At 42.6% G+C, this 14,804-nt stretch overlaps 1 protein-coding gene across 1 annotated transcript in view; it reads right to left on the bottom strand.

Moving 5' to 3' along the window:
* Positions 1–14,804, bottom strand: part of T265_11658 (hypothetical protein) — a gene marked incomplete at both ends in the record, with an annotated part of 116,410 nt that overhangs the window by 64,828 nt on the left and 36,778 nt on the right. The window lies entirely within an intron of this gene.

Here is a 14,804-nt window from a genome sequence, read left to right as displayed (position 1 = left end):
TCTCCTTCATGAAAGTAAACACAACTTCGTAATTTTGCCCTGACCACGACCATATTATTGAGGTCAAGGTATGTGGCATTATCGGGTGTGTACAGAAATTCCGCCTCAACAGCCATGACTACAGAACAGTACGGTCATAACAAAGCCAAATGGTGTTGTCACCGTGCGTTTGGTACAACAGAGAATAACGCTTTTGTGTATATTGGGACAGGCAGTACCGATGGGCAGTAAGTACTCCCGGTGAGAGGAAAAAAGCTCTCGCTGTGGAGTTTTGTTAGGAAATGCCAACGGACTAGTTACAGACTTTTGGACAGGGAAGCAAAACTATCATTTGCATCTTATTTACAAAAACTGGACATCCATCTTCTCCTGAATGCGTCTGCTTGAACGTTGCTGGATATTCATTGACCCCAATCATCCACTGCTCAAATCCAAGAAAATGCTGCAAAGCGACTCCACAAAGTCCGCAACAGATCTCCCTTTTCAAGAGACGCAGAGTGAATTTACAAGAACAAATCATACTACTCTCATGCCTCTCCATCAGTAGTATCACCGTTACACCGATAGCACACAAAGTTGATTGGCGGGGGCTTTGAGAAACGACGGCTGAACTTCGCCATAGCTCGAGTAGATTAGTGTCTATCAATTGAAAGAAGGGATGCCCAGATGGAAAAAGTAAGAATAACAAGACTCTGCGGCTTTGAATGGACAGAACCGAGACAGTAGTTCCTTGGATCTTGAAGTTTACTGCACTATGCCTGATGAACCCTGGACTGGTAAGTATAGTTGAACCGATACACAGAGTCCACTGCTCTCTTTCATTTAAGGCTTTCTGCGGCTTCATCACGCTAGTAAAGATGCACTCTGATACTTGAAAATTTTTGGTGTGGAACAGTCACACTCACTTACATACCAATCTGGTTTTCATGAGGGACTCACCTGAACCCTAGCTGAAGGACTTTTATAAACGAGAGGTTCAGCTTGGGTGCGCCTCCAACGAAAACCAACTTGGCTTGCAAATGAGCGTATTTTCGGACTTGAGGTTCTGTGAGTTTTAGTAGAATATACAGTTGACAGAAACTTGGAGAATCGACCCACCTGAACGGTACCAAGAAAGGCGAAACCTGTCATACGCTGCTGGAGAGCTTTCAGCAAGTGGTGAGTCCATACTAAGGTTAAGCCTATGATTTTTGAAAGATGGGAAAAGGATTTAGTCCCTCAGTACCCATGACTCCTGGTTTTGTTGTCAGGATTTCGAAAATTTATTGTTTTCTCTCGAACACGAGGCCCTCAAACTGCAAGTTTATATCTTAGGTCGACCCACACGGGTTGAATATTCCTACTCGGTTGAGTCTCTCGTTACCACCAGTCGGATTTGCAAAACAGTGCAGTTCGACAACTGCGTCCGAGTGTAGTACAAATCTGATGGAACCTCGGGAAATGAACCTGGCTAATGAAACCAAGGAAGGTCAAAACTGGCTGTCAAACAGTTTTCAGCAACCCTATGAGATTTGTCGTCCGTCAAGACAATTTGTTTCAAGTGACTTAGATGTTTACATTTGTAATGCACTACTCATAAGGTCGACAGCCCACGACCGGTTTTGCCCTTTTTGGGTGCTCATTAGGTAGGTGCAGCCCCCGGGTTTCCGTCAACCTTATGTTCTACTGGAAACCAAATCGTACGAAATTAGCGAAGACACTCAGTTGCAAACTAATTTGGTTTTTCGAGACACTCACCTGGAACCCAGCTGAATCTCTCGTTTTTTGATGATGTTCTCAGGCAAGTGAATGTGCTGCATTCACCAGGCCGCCTCATGTATACAAGACATCGCGATGCATGTATATACTTTCAATGCACTACTCTTAAGGTTGCTGAAAATCCATCGACAGCCCACGACCGCTTTCGCCCTTTTTGGAGCTCATCAGGGAGATGTTACCTAGCTTTTCCCTATCTGGTGGAAGGAAAGTGCCAAGTGGTCCAGTTGCTTGGGCATCTCAAATAGTTGCTTATCGGTTGTCTTCTGCCATATTTTCCTGAATTTTTCTGTCAAGATTTTTAATTGACGAAGCCCTGGGATATTGAACCACACTAATTTTTCAATGTTCAAATGACCGATGTGTCTGCTCTGAGTATCCAAGCCTTCAGGATCTGCAGGACGAATTCGACCATATTCTACCTGACCCTCGTCTGTTCACTGGATGTGAGTTTGTAGATGTACTTGGTCAATGACATTTCGACGTGTTCAACCATTCATGCAAGGTCAACTTCGGTTTGTGAATTCACAACATTTTTAAAAGATAAATTATAACAATCGGGTTAGCCAGACATGAGTTGCCGGAAATATGTTTATTGTTGCCTGTCATGAGGTTTATGATCGATTCTCAATTTCAACTCTATATTCATGCTCAACTATCGTGACAACCATTGTCTGACTTGGCTGACGCACAGGGAGAGAAATCGTCGATCGTATTTCGTTATTTAGGTCTACTGAATTTGTCCACCATTGAAGCGAGCCCCAGTGGGATGAAAAAACCGTTTGGTACCCCTAAATTCCTGGTCTTCTTGATGCCTTCATTTTCCCATCTCTACTCAACGTTCCATCTCTATGAAAGATGCCTACTTTGAGTCTTATTTTCTAGAATTCTATCAGGGACTCTAAACTTCCGGAGAATCAAACGTTTCCGTCAGAGAGTCGTCGGGCATTCCACAGTATTCAGCCCAGTTTGTTCCGTTTAAAACTGCCGCTAACAAAACAGGGCAGGCAGAATATGTAAGTCATCTTTGCACACAGAGCAGCCGGAATGTTTGACGGCAAATATACCTTGCTTCGTGAATAATCCTTTTTTGTCAGTTAAATAGGAATCTTTGAAACATCGCCAGTTTGAGGACGGTACATAACTTTTACATATTAGTAGCACGTTGCAAACTACAGAGCTCTCTGTGTACAAGAAATAATTTGGGCTGTATTTATGAGCCACACGCTAAGTTACTTCTAGTAATACATTCTACGTTCACGGCCTACTCAGTGCGTAATGCATAAAACAAGAGTTGTTAGGAATAGCAGATATTTCAAGCCATACCTACAATGTAATAACAACTTAATCTGAGAACAAGAAATGTTTCAAGCGTTTGTAGTGGACAATGCCTAAATCCTGAGTAAAACTGCATTTACGGTGAATGAATGAACTTAAAATAAGGATTGCTCGAAAAGATGGAAGTATTCAAGCAAACCATTTGAAAAGAGATGTTAGTGGGGTATCTTTATAGCAATTTCAACCTTATACTAACCATTACTGACAGCGACACACCAGCTGCAGTTAGTGGGGCTGGAGCGTTACACAGAAGAGGAGTCATCCGTGGCAGTCGGAAAAGATCTGACGGTTTGGTAAAGAAATGACTTGGGAGGCACTAGTGGTATAAAACTTTCCTTACTGTAGTGAATAAAGTGGTCGGGACGAACTGGCTCAGTGGTTAGAGCGCGAATTTATTGACCGGAAGGTCTATGGTTCGAACCCGACCTCTGCCTCCCAACTTCCCCTGTGCAGCCTTGGACAACCTGGAAGTATGCCAGCCCTCGTGCTTTCTTCGGGTGGTATGGCAGCTAGTCACCGAAAGGGCTGAACGAATAAAGCGATCACACTGATTTCTTCTCACAACAGTCAGTGTTGCGTGATATAATATTTATTAGTCTAATCAAGTGGTCCCTAACCTATTTATTGTTGCGCTTTAAAAAAGGGATTTCCAACGGGTTTCCGCTGAAAAGATTTTTCCGCCGTCAAACCAAAGGCGATGTTAGAGAAAAACTTTTCGGACAGATATACTAACTGGCAATGTTTACTTGATAAATTATAAACCAGCGTCTCGAATTAATCTAATTCTCTGTCTGCGTGAATCTATCCATTTGTGAAGTGAATCTTCCAGTTCCTAATTAGTATAAGTACTCAACACGTAGTGAAATGTACACATTTGTTAACTAACCCCATGCTAAGGAGAGATGAACATGAAGTGGTTGTGCATAAAATGTCATGATATACAAAATACTGTAGTATGTTTTCTTTACATGACACATAAGTCACTGGGTTGCCTTAAATTCTTCGAGTCGATTTCGCCACCTACGTGCAATTTGGTTTTCATGTCGAAATAAGGGTTTATAATAACCCGGGGACTTCAGCCACTGAATAAGCCCTGAAAAAGGCGAGGCGGTTTCTTACCTATCGAAGTTTTCAGCAACCTTATAAGTAATGCACCATGTTTGAAGGGCATTTCTGACAACATGCTTGAGCTAGTTTCAAATCAAAAAGTTGTATCCAAAAAAGCAACAAGGATTCATCTGTGAGGTGTACACAATGCAGGCTAGCTTGACAACTTGAAGTTGTAAGTTCATCAAAAAAGCTCTTCTTGGCTTGATTTTGCTTAAACGAAAAGATAAAGCTGCACAATAAGCAATTCATAGATGCACCCAAAAACAGATACCAGGATGGTGAATGTGGAAAACGTTATTTTACACTCAGTTGGAAAAAATCCCCGGCGATGCGTACGGACCAAAAGTGTGAATAGTAATGATCAAATGGCGAGAAAAAAGGGTGTAGGAGTTACTGATGGAGGCAACCAAATTCGTTCATTCGTTTTTCTGCATACAGCAAACAGAGCGCGCAAGCTGAGGGTGCATTTTCTAAACCGATTGCTGTTCGGATGATTATCTTGACATTACTAGGATGTCCCCGATTCGTTTGAAGAGCCATCTGGATCCAAAATTAAACTGCTCAACCTGAATATTTTACCACAAATTAGCATTGGTTGATGTCAAGTAACAGCCACACGGGTTCAAATCAGTATATGTTCAGCATCATAATAGATATTTCGCACGATGCCAGTGGATTGATTTGATATGCTTGGTACGGCGGTATGGTCATGTGACAACCCCCCCCCCCAGAAAGGGCTGTTGTTTGTCATCCTCATACTATATAAAGTTATCGGCTCTGCCTTATCACCTTATACTTTCAATTCAAAGGGAAAAAAGCCCAGGGCCCCCAAGGAAATGGGACCAAACGCATTACGAGCCAAAAAAGACTCAATGCAGTTCCGAATAATCTGGGCGACAAATCTTCCAGAACAGGACGACTCAGAAATTAGCGAAATGCAGCCATAGAATGTGGGGCATCCGTCCAGCCACGTAATTAGCTAATAAGTTGTGTTGATGTTGACTGGGACTATCGATCAACTAGTGTGCGCGTATACTAGTCGGACGAATGAAGACTGTCTCCTTATCTGCTGGATATTTGAATGGTGCACTTGAAGAATTCTCCTACGGTTTCGTCAGGTGATACCGATGTAGTCTTTCCCCAGAAAAAAATTAGACTACCTGAGAATTTTCATGTTTACATCTGCCGTCATTGGTTGTTGATCTGGTGGCTTTGACCAGAACGCAATGCGAATCAAAGCCAGAGAGAACAAGCTATTAAAAATTGAAGGCATTGGGTAATCAGCAACTACAAAGGAAAACAGACCACAACGCAACAAAGATCACAAGCGGACCAATAGATTCACTGAATTCGTTGCACTTCAAGCAGCCAGTCACGTCAGAAGATAACAGATAGCCTTCGACTGCTATATAAACGCACTCAGACAAGGAAGAAGTACCCAATCAACTGCACACTGATGATGTCTCCTCGTACAGTGACGAAACGTTTGCAAGTCAAATGCCAAGCTCGGTGAACAGATCAACAGCCACTGGATCAACAACCAATAAACTCACCTGAGCTATCAATATTTCAACACATCTGCCGTTAATACAACTATCATCACTGACAAACTGGAGGTGGTGGAGCCAAACGGATGGCAAGCCACTTGGCAATGATTAAAAAAGTCATAAATTAAATTGCTGGGAACCGTTGGCAGCTGCATTGTCCCCGTAGCTTATGTAATGGCGGTATGACAAAATTTTAAAATTCTAACACAAATTTTACCCGGAAAGTGAATCATTCTACGCCGAAAGACCGAGGAGCACTGTAAAGCTGTTCCATCAGCAATGCAGACCTCCCCGAGCAGATTCGAGCCTGTGAATTCCTGGCCAGCAATTGAGGACTATACAGTTCGACCGAGAGCGGTTGATCGACGGTGTAAGTTTGAGTAACCAACCTCTCGTGGCCAAACGGCAAAATCTTCAGCCGCTAGCCGGCAGGTCACGATTTCAAGGCTTCTATTAGTAGTGAGTTGTTCTTTAAATATTCGCTATCTTGCGTCTAATTCCGGCCAATTCCACCAACATTTGGGTCTTGTTCCAGAATCCATCTGAGTATTTTTTGCGTAGCTAAATTTTTCACGTAACTAAGCCCTTAAGCAAAGCCAAGGTATGGGTTTAGGGCTGACAGACACAAAGTTCTCTTATAAATCTTCGGAGGGAAATAACGTGGCTATCGTTGCAGGGGATAAGAAGAATAAACGTTATTTTATTTGCTTCCGTTTAATCCGAACCGGGTCTAGTTTTCCAAGTTTGAGCGTTCAAATCAAAAAATCTGGTACTAGAATACATCTATATGGGATGGAATCCGAATAACCCAATTCGTTTGGACTCTGGTTTTATAAGATTGCATTTTCCTCTGCACAAAAATAAGGCAGTTTATCATCAGACATGCATCAGGCATGCAAGCAGAAACACCAAACATTTACGGTTCTAGTTTTGTAAGATCCAAAATCTCTATAATCCAAGCATCCAGTCTCTTTTCATCAATAGGAAAGCATTACTTAGAGACCTCCAACACTCTTAAGAGGACTGTGCCTCCCGAGCACTGGAATTTTTAGCTGAACAGAAGCATAGCTACTGCTTCTTAAAGTAAACATGCGAATCAAAATTCTGACACGACGGTTGGTAAGAATTGACTGCTGTAGGTCCAGAACGAGGTAAGATGAACACCGTAGTTGACAGGGGGGAAGTGACAGGGATCGAGTTCAGCATGAAGTCCTAGGCAGCCAGAATCAAATAGCTCATCGTGTCGATAGAGTCTAAATACTGTGCACAAAGTTAGTGGTACCGTACTCTACAGACTACTCAGATAGAGAAACACGCGAAGCATGTAACAGCTTCACATGGGACAGTCCTAACCAGACTACCTACCTAATTGATTAGTTGTAGGGGAAGATTTTGTGATTTTATTTGCAGATTTTGCCCAGTAATTGGATGCAATCCCTGCTGAAAAAATCGAAGAGCAACATGTAACCGTTTCATCGTTATTGAGAATCATCACAAGACTCAAAAGAGTTTTGAATGCGTGACCTCTCGGGTAGTAGTTTGAACAATTCACCGTTCGGCGACCATCACTTGATAAGGAATTTGATCACCTCGGATTTAGTCAAGGTATACCGGTGAAAGGAAAAAAGCCTCCGCTGCGGAGTTGTTCATCGGAAAAACACCAACTGAACACTTACAGACTCTTGGACAGGGGAGCAAAACTCGCATATGCATCTTGTTTACAAAATTGAACGCGTCTTTTTTTAACTTTCCTGGATATTCATTGACTGTTACTCAAATGCAAGCGGATGCTACAAAGCGACTCCACAAATTGCGTAATAGATTTCACTTTTCAAGAGACGCGAAACGGATTTGCGAGAAAACATACTAGTACCCACCGTTACACCGGTACACATCCCGTTACCATGGCATCCACATCACGTGATTACGTACTAACTAGTTCCTCCTATTACTGGTCAGTCGCTTGTGACCGAACGGTAGTAGTAAAACTGCTACCCGGAGGTTCGCGAGTTAGAAATTTTCTAGGGTTACATTGGATACGCACTCTCAAGGATTCCCAATCAGAGTGGAACAGGTGTACAGTGTTTCTTAGCGTTTTAACATAGGCTGGCCCCATTTAAAGGACGAAATACCCATCTATATGCCTCAATACAACATCGAATAGCCTAGGTGGCAAATGAACCTACATTATTTAGGTAGTAAAGTAATGGTAGGTAATAAGTAATCTGAGGACGCAAGTCTTCAAAACGAGGACTCATTAATCAAGAAACGTCAGTAGGCACTCAAGTCAACTGTAACAACCGAAAAACGATGACTAAGACTATTGAATGGCGCACTTGAAGGATGGTGAATTAAGCAGTTGACGATCTATCCCTAAACATGGGACCCCCAACTGCTTAAACGTTAAAAATCCTGTAATCCAGAAAATTTTGGGCACCAATCTTCTAAACATATGTGTAATCCCACTACCTACACACTATTAGCTGCACGCCGGAATCCTTTTCGTCGTATCATATGCCTTCCGAAAACAGGGTTCACAGAATGAAACCGCTCAGGGATTCTTTTAAGTGACCTTGACATAGCGTTGCAACGAAAACAGCGTACCTTCAAAGATCTAACCGGTAGAAACAGCGAGCTTGTGCTGCATTGAGAGATTTCCACACCACAGACACGAAAGCAGGCTTTGAATTCCTTTCTAGCAAAAATAGCTGACGATAGAAAACTTTCTCCGTTTGAACGCGCTCCTTCCTCATTTCGTTTATCATATACTTTCCTTACAACACGTCTGATCGACTGAGAGTTAAATTGATGGATCTGTTGAGTGCAGTAAACCAAACCTGACTGGAAAATTCTTGCTGCTAACCTGCTGGTTATGAATTTGACGAGTGACTCGCTCAGCTGCGGGAATTAGCTACGCAAAGATCCTTGGATTCTCCGAAGTGTTATCTTGTTGGGCCTTCTGATGAACTGAGCACTCAATTTTTGTTGCTTAAAACTATGTGTATCTCAAAGGTATTTGTCACTTTCACAGGAACCATCCACATCATAGTGAAAAGATGAGCGATTACCCGGTCATTACGTACACAAGGGACCAATCATTATGCTGACAAAGACCTTAAGAGTGAGGCTAATGAATATGTATCAAGGGCAATTCTTTCTTACCAGTCCAAAACAAAGCGTCAATGCTGATTTGACAACATAAACTATACACAGTATGAACGGAATCAAATGAAATCAGCTGTGTCAACGAGGACGCTACTCAGATTTACAATGAAATTATCATTTGTGCTTCACATGTCACTCATCTTGCGTCTACCTGATGAACCAACGACTGACTTACACCAGCTTTAAGGGTGAGCCCCAGGCACGACTTCGATAATCAACCTCACAATTACATTAAAATGAGAAATCTGAATGCAAGCTGCAAAAAAAATTCGAAAAATCTTGCTTATTCTCGAGTTTATGGTTCACTCCAGAGAGTTCTGACGCTTACGCAAAAAACTACATCTTTCATGTAGACGTCTTGGTTTCTGTTGGAAAAACACCCTCAACATATTCTGTGTAACAATCAATGAACACACCGTGTAAGGTAGAGATAAAGTGGGAAAGATCACGCCTTGTCTTACTTGGTTGAGAGGGGTTTTTCACCCGTTTGGCAACCAAGAGTACTTCTTCAAGCCATATCGGTTTACATCAAGCCCAAAAACATGGATACTAATCAGGCGGACTTGGCCGCCGATTGAGGCAAACGGTGTGACCGGCGGTCAAAATATTACCCACTTTATAGAGATGGTGAAAAATTGTGACGGTATCCACGTGCTCTACTCATCTCGAGTAGGGATTATATGGAATTTAAACAGCATGAAGCTAGCTTTGTCGCCCGTTACTAAGACAAAAAATGCCCGAAACGAGATTCACGCCAACTTTCTATCCTACAGTGACAACCATCCCCGCAAGACTCATTACTTACGTCTGGAGGCGGACTTTACCGATGAACGATGCACGCCACATACTGTCTGGGACGCAGCTTGAGATTTATCCACCGGATAGAGGTTTTGTGTGTAGGATTAGTTTACGTTTGCAGTTGGGAAAGTTTTGACAGCTAGTAGTACCATGTATAGGAAAGGAACAATGACAGGGATTTTCCAGTCTGCTGTTGTTTATCGATCCGCATGAACCGCAAGTACCGGAAGTGAATTCTGTTCATCTTCTTATGGTAGGAGAAAATTAGTGATTGCTCAATTTTGGAAGAAAGTTTACATGCTAAAATATGTATAATTTGCTCAACTTGAATTAAGATCCCCGAAGTATACAGTAACCCCTAAGGAATAGTTAATGTCGGAGCACTTTATATCGATAGTGTCATATATCCACTTTAGCAGTAAGCAAATCAGAAATCAATAAGGAAACTTCTATTAAAAAAAGGTCGTTTTGAAGCCAAACAGTGTCCAAAGTCGGCTGCAAACTAAAACTGAACCGAGTAACTTCAATTTTCTCCGAAACAAATATGAACCAAGATGAATGTCATTCACTGCACCGCTACAACGTTGCAATGTCAGGACCATAAATTTTGTATCAACCACACCACGCCACAGCTCAAGCGACCAGACAAAGTTGGTAAAACTCAGTAACAAGAACACTCTTTATCTCTTCAAATTTTCGGCCACAAGAATCACAATAGATTTTTGGTCGGAACCGGTTGACATGACTTTGATGTCCATCCATGAATGGATGCGCGAAACGGTATATTCCGTAACGCAGTGGAGTGACAACCGACTTGGTTCGGAATGCGTGCGATAAATCAAGATAGTGATTTGGGATCTGTGCGGGAACAATTGATCGAGCGTTTTTACCACATCCGCTGGATGAAGAAACTGCGTCAACCAAAATGTGGGCGCAAATCTCGCGCGTAGATAAGACCGGTTTTCGGGAAATAAAGCACGTGTTAAAGTCTAAGAATTGTGCACATTCCGCAAGTTTCATTTATCCATGACTGGACACCGAGCCGCTTTTTGTCCTCTACTCCAGCTAGGAAGCTTTTTTCGTCACTAAAGAATCTGAATTGAAGTCTGGTCTGATTTTGAGTTTGCTGAACAAACGGTGTAATAGTCTCCTCAAACGAGCGCTATTCACTGATGTTTTGCTTGGTAGTTTTTGTTAAACGATGCTTCTTTTGGTAGAAGGTTCTCTGCAATTATTGATGCATTTACTGCACAGAAAGCACTCATGCTAGAGGTTCCACGTGGGAATTCTTTACATATGGGTCTCTCCATATGAAAGGCGGTCCCACAAAAATCCGCAAAAAAGTACAACTTCTTCTTCGATCAGTTCAGTGTTGTAAAAAACAATGGCTAATTGGAGTCAAAGCCTGGAGTTACTGTCACAACTGGCCGCAAACTTCGTTTTTATAATCGGGTTGACACATGTGCAAACTTGGTGAAAGTTCGGTAGGACGAATTCCCTCCTGATTCCACTGGATATATCTCACTTTTATTCATACTTCTGAAGCATATACTGTCTGGTATTATAAAGCCTTTGCTCCGAATGTTCAGTGGTGCCCGCCAGTTTGCACAAAAGATGCCAAGGTATGATATGGATGCCGGACCCTGCCTCTCTCACATCGCCATAGACTTCTGGTTTGCTCTGTGGACCACCGCTGTTCATTCGCTTCAATCGGTCGAGAAGTCATAGAGCCTAAACATTCCTGCTACCAAGCCGCGCTTCCTATCCAAACACAGTACGCTCAAGTTGGCGACAGCTTGTCAAAAACTCGAGCCAGCGAGTGCTGCATGCCACATAGCTCTTTTCCTTGGTATCTACACAGATTCCGTGTGAAAAAATGAAGACGGCACTGCTGTTGATAGAGCGTGCTCCACACAACTACATCACACAGACATGCAACATGGCATCAGAACTCTCCTAGTTCACATGCACTTACACTGTGTGTTTAAACCGCGGCTGAGTAGACAGTTCAAGGAATTCCCACCTATCACCTCTTCAAAAATCATCATCAATCGCCCACTGACACAAAGTAACTGCGTCAATTTGGCGTGAACTTGCCGATAAATTCTTAGGATGTCCTATTTCCAAAGATCAATCTCTCCCGAAAACATTGTTTAATCGATTACACGAAGTGTCACACTTGACATCGCCTTACTAGTTAGCTTATCCAATCTACGCGCCATTTTACAGAGTTGCTGGATAAAGGTTGCAGTATGGTTAAACAGTGTATTTGGCTTTTATCAGCTTCTAGTTGTATTCCGTTTAGCTTCTTGTGGACCGGCAGCCTGTGTGGAAAATTCAGAGGAACCATTAGGCAAAACTCTGCCCAGTATGCTGCACTTTTAACCAGAGTGTTCGACAACCTTTTGCCAATCCGAAATCACTCTTTTCGATCATGGCTGTGTAAAAGTGACAGAAGGGCCTTTTCCATGTTTGCCCAGGAAAGTTCATACAGTATATGTTTTCGGTCGACTGGAAAGAAGCCGCAGTTCTGGTCAATATGGAAAATCAAAAGTATTCGGTTTGAAACCCTACAGGTCCAAGGATTGTATAATGAGAGCAATCAAGTTGTATATATACGTCCCTGAAGGCATTTAGTTAAGGCCTCGCAATCAGAATGAATGACCATTCCAGTACTTCCCATAAGGACGTCGAATACGTGAAGCTGTACCGGGACTAGACAGATTCTTACGTTAATGGGCTTTGAGAATGGGGAACTCCACTCTTGGTCATCAGTATGAAATGTTTCCAGGACAGGACGGCACACGTAAATTAGTTATATGTTCGAATAGCCAGCCAACCAAAACGATGGAGAATCTCTTTCCGTGTTTCCCGTCCCCTGGCAATTCACCGTTTATACGCTAACTGGTTTCCATCAATACCATCGTTGTCCCCTACATCACTCTTTGACTACATACCCATTGACTTCATCATGAATACCCTATAACCTAACATCCAAACTCTCAGAGATCACCGTATAACTTGGGCTTCAAGTCACTGATAGGTGCTTCCGCTCACAAAATCAACCCAAAACAAAGAAAAATGCAATGATACGAAACATACATGCACATACGATAGCCGGTATTGTTCTTCGGTCTGACCGGTTATTTACGACGACAAAAGAGACCTGTTACACGAGAGATGAGTGCGCCATCTTCAAGACTACTTTCTGTTGGGGTACGACTTTGCGACCTCAGGAGTCCGAGTGAGAAACTTTGGAGGGCATCAGACAAGAATAACACGTGACTTTGATGTGGATGGAGCTTTTGGCTTCGAGAGACTGTTTTGTGACCAGATAAGAGTAGCACTCTCATTTTTATGCAAATATTAGTGCATATTTATTGAGGAATTTCGCTGTACCTTTTGGCTGACAGGCTAAATGACTAGAGGGGTTATTTACGAGGATTAACACTATTGAGGTTAAAAACACTCACAAATTGGCCTCATTTGTAATTGTATAAAAGTTATTCTCACCGCGTGTGTAAGTGCATGTTTGGTTCAAATGCGCTCACCGGAATTATACATGGTGAGCTGGATGAGCCCCAGGAAAGGTCAAACCGGTTGTGAGCTGTCGAAGAGTTTTCAGTAACCTTGTGAGTAGTTTCCTTTATAGAAATATACTGCGATATTTCGAATATCGTACCAACTGAAACATGAGGTGGTCTTAGTACAGCACATTCAGTTGAAGACTGTCATAAACGAGAGATTCAGTTAGGCCTCCCGTGAAAACCAAATTGATTAGCGCGCGAGTGTATTTGTCAAAATCAGTCCAATTTGGGTTCAAGCAAAACTGACGGAAACTCGGGAACTGCAAAACCGTCGTGTATACCTTCGAACAACTTCCCCTGCTCAGGAAAAACTATCGAAGCTGGACAACAATGAAATGGCTGACTAGGAAACACGGGTAAATAAGCAAACCTCTCTTGTGGACATTTTCAGCCTGGCTGACCAGATTACCACAGATTTACCATCCTTATCCGTTCCGGCAAGACACGATCAGATTTTGATAAAATTGCTGTTAGCATAACGGACGTTCGTCACGCATACTTGTCTTGTTGTTTATGCGTACGCGTGCATGCGCTTACGTCTCAAGACACGAACAGCACTTCTACTTCTGAGACAGTACCGAAGCAGTTGTGACAGTTTGTAAAGACACAATTTTCGGGGCACTGGAGTTCGACAAAGTCTGCGACATGCAGGCGTACAAATTGGCTGTGGATGTGCACACGCGAGGCTAGGCGTTGTAACGCTATGTAGTGCAGAAAAGTTGATAAAAACGGCATGCCGACGACTTGTATCGCTCCTGTTTGACACATTAGACGCATATTGATCCCAAAGTGTGTGCGTGTGCATGCGCGCTTGCGCACGTTTGTGTGCGAGAAACAGCTAGGCAATTTATGGATGTCATGCACTTAGCGTCAGCCTGACAACGGAGCTAAGGTGTTTATTCAAAAAGCATTGTGGTGCCCTGAAATGTGCCATTAACTTATTGATCCACAGAGGGAATTCTAATCTGTAAAAGCGGGCGACAGGGGATTTCATAAGATCGCTTTCGATGGTAGGAATATTTATCGAACGATACGGCTGCTCTCTGTAAGTGTAATTTTAGGCGATCGTAAAAATACTTTGAAGTTTTGGATGACAGGTACCTTGGAAGTACACTGGACGAAACGAATTGTGCCCCACTGTTCACCGACTGCCGGATGTAGCCTGCAGTTTCTAGATGAGAAACACGAGTCCTTCCTCAATAATACCTTACCGCACCAGAACCACCATCTGTTAGTTTTCTCCTATCTCAAGCAGTTTCGAACTGACGACAGTACAGGATAATCTGGCCAGGTTCTCTGCACAAATATTTCCCCTAAAAGCAAGGGATTTAGCTCCTAGAGAAAGAGAATGTATTGTTGTCTAATCTGGTTTGTGTTAAAAAGTCACGGCAGACACTGAGAAATTAAATCATTGGCCCAGAATGCAACCAATCAGAATGCCTTGTTCAAACAAGTAAACCTGAAGCTTAATAAAGACTCAAATAAACCTAGAGATAAGTGTGGT

Source organism: Opisthorchis viverrini, assembly GCF_000715545.1.
Source record: "Opisthorchis viverrini unplaced genomic scaffold opera_v5_539, whole genome shotgun sequence".
Lineage (NCBI taxonomy): Eukaryota > Metazoa > Platyhelminthes > Trematoda > Opisthorchiida > Opisthorchiidae > Opisthorchis > Opisthorchis viverrini.
The sequence above is the reverse complement of the archived record's forward strand: the minus strand, read 5'-3'. Positions and strand labels throughout refer to the sequence as shown.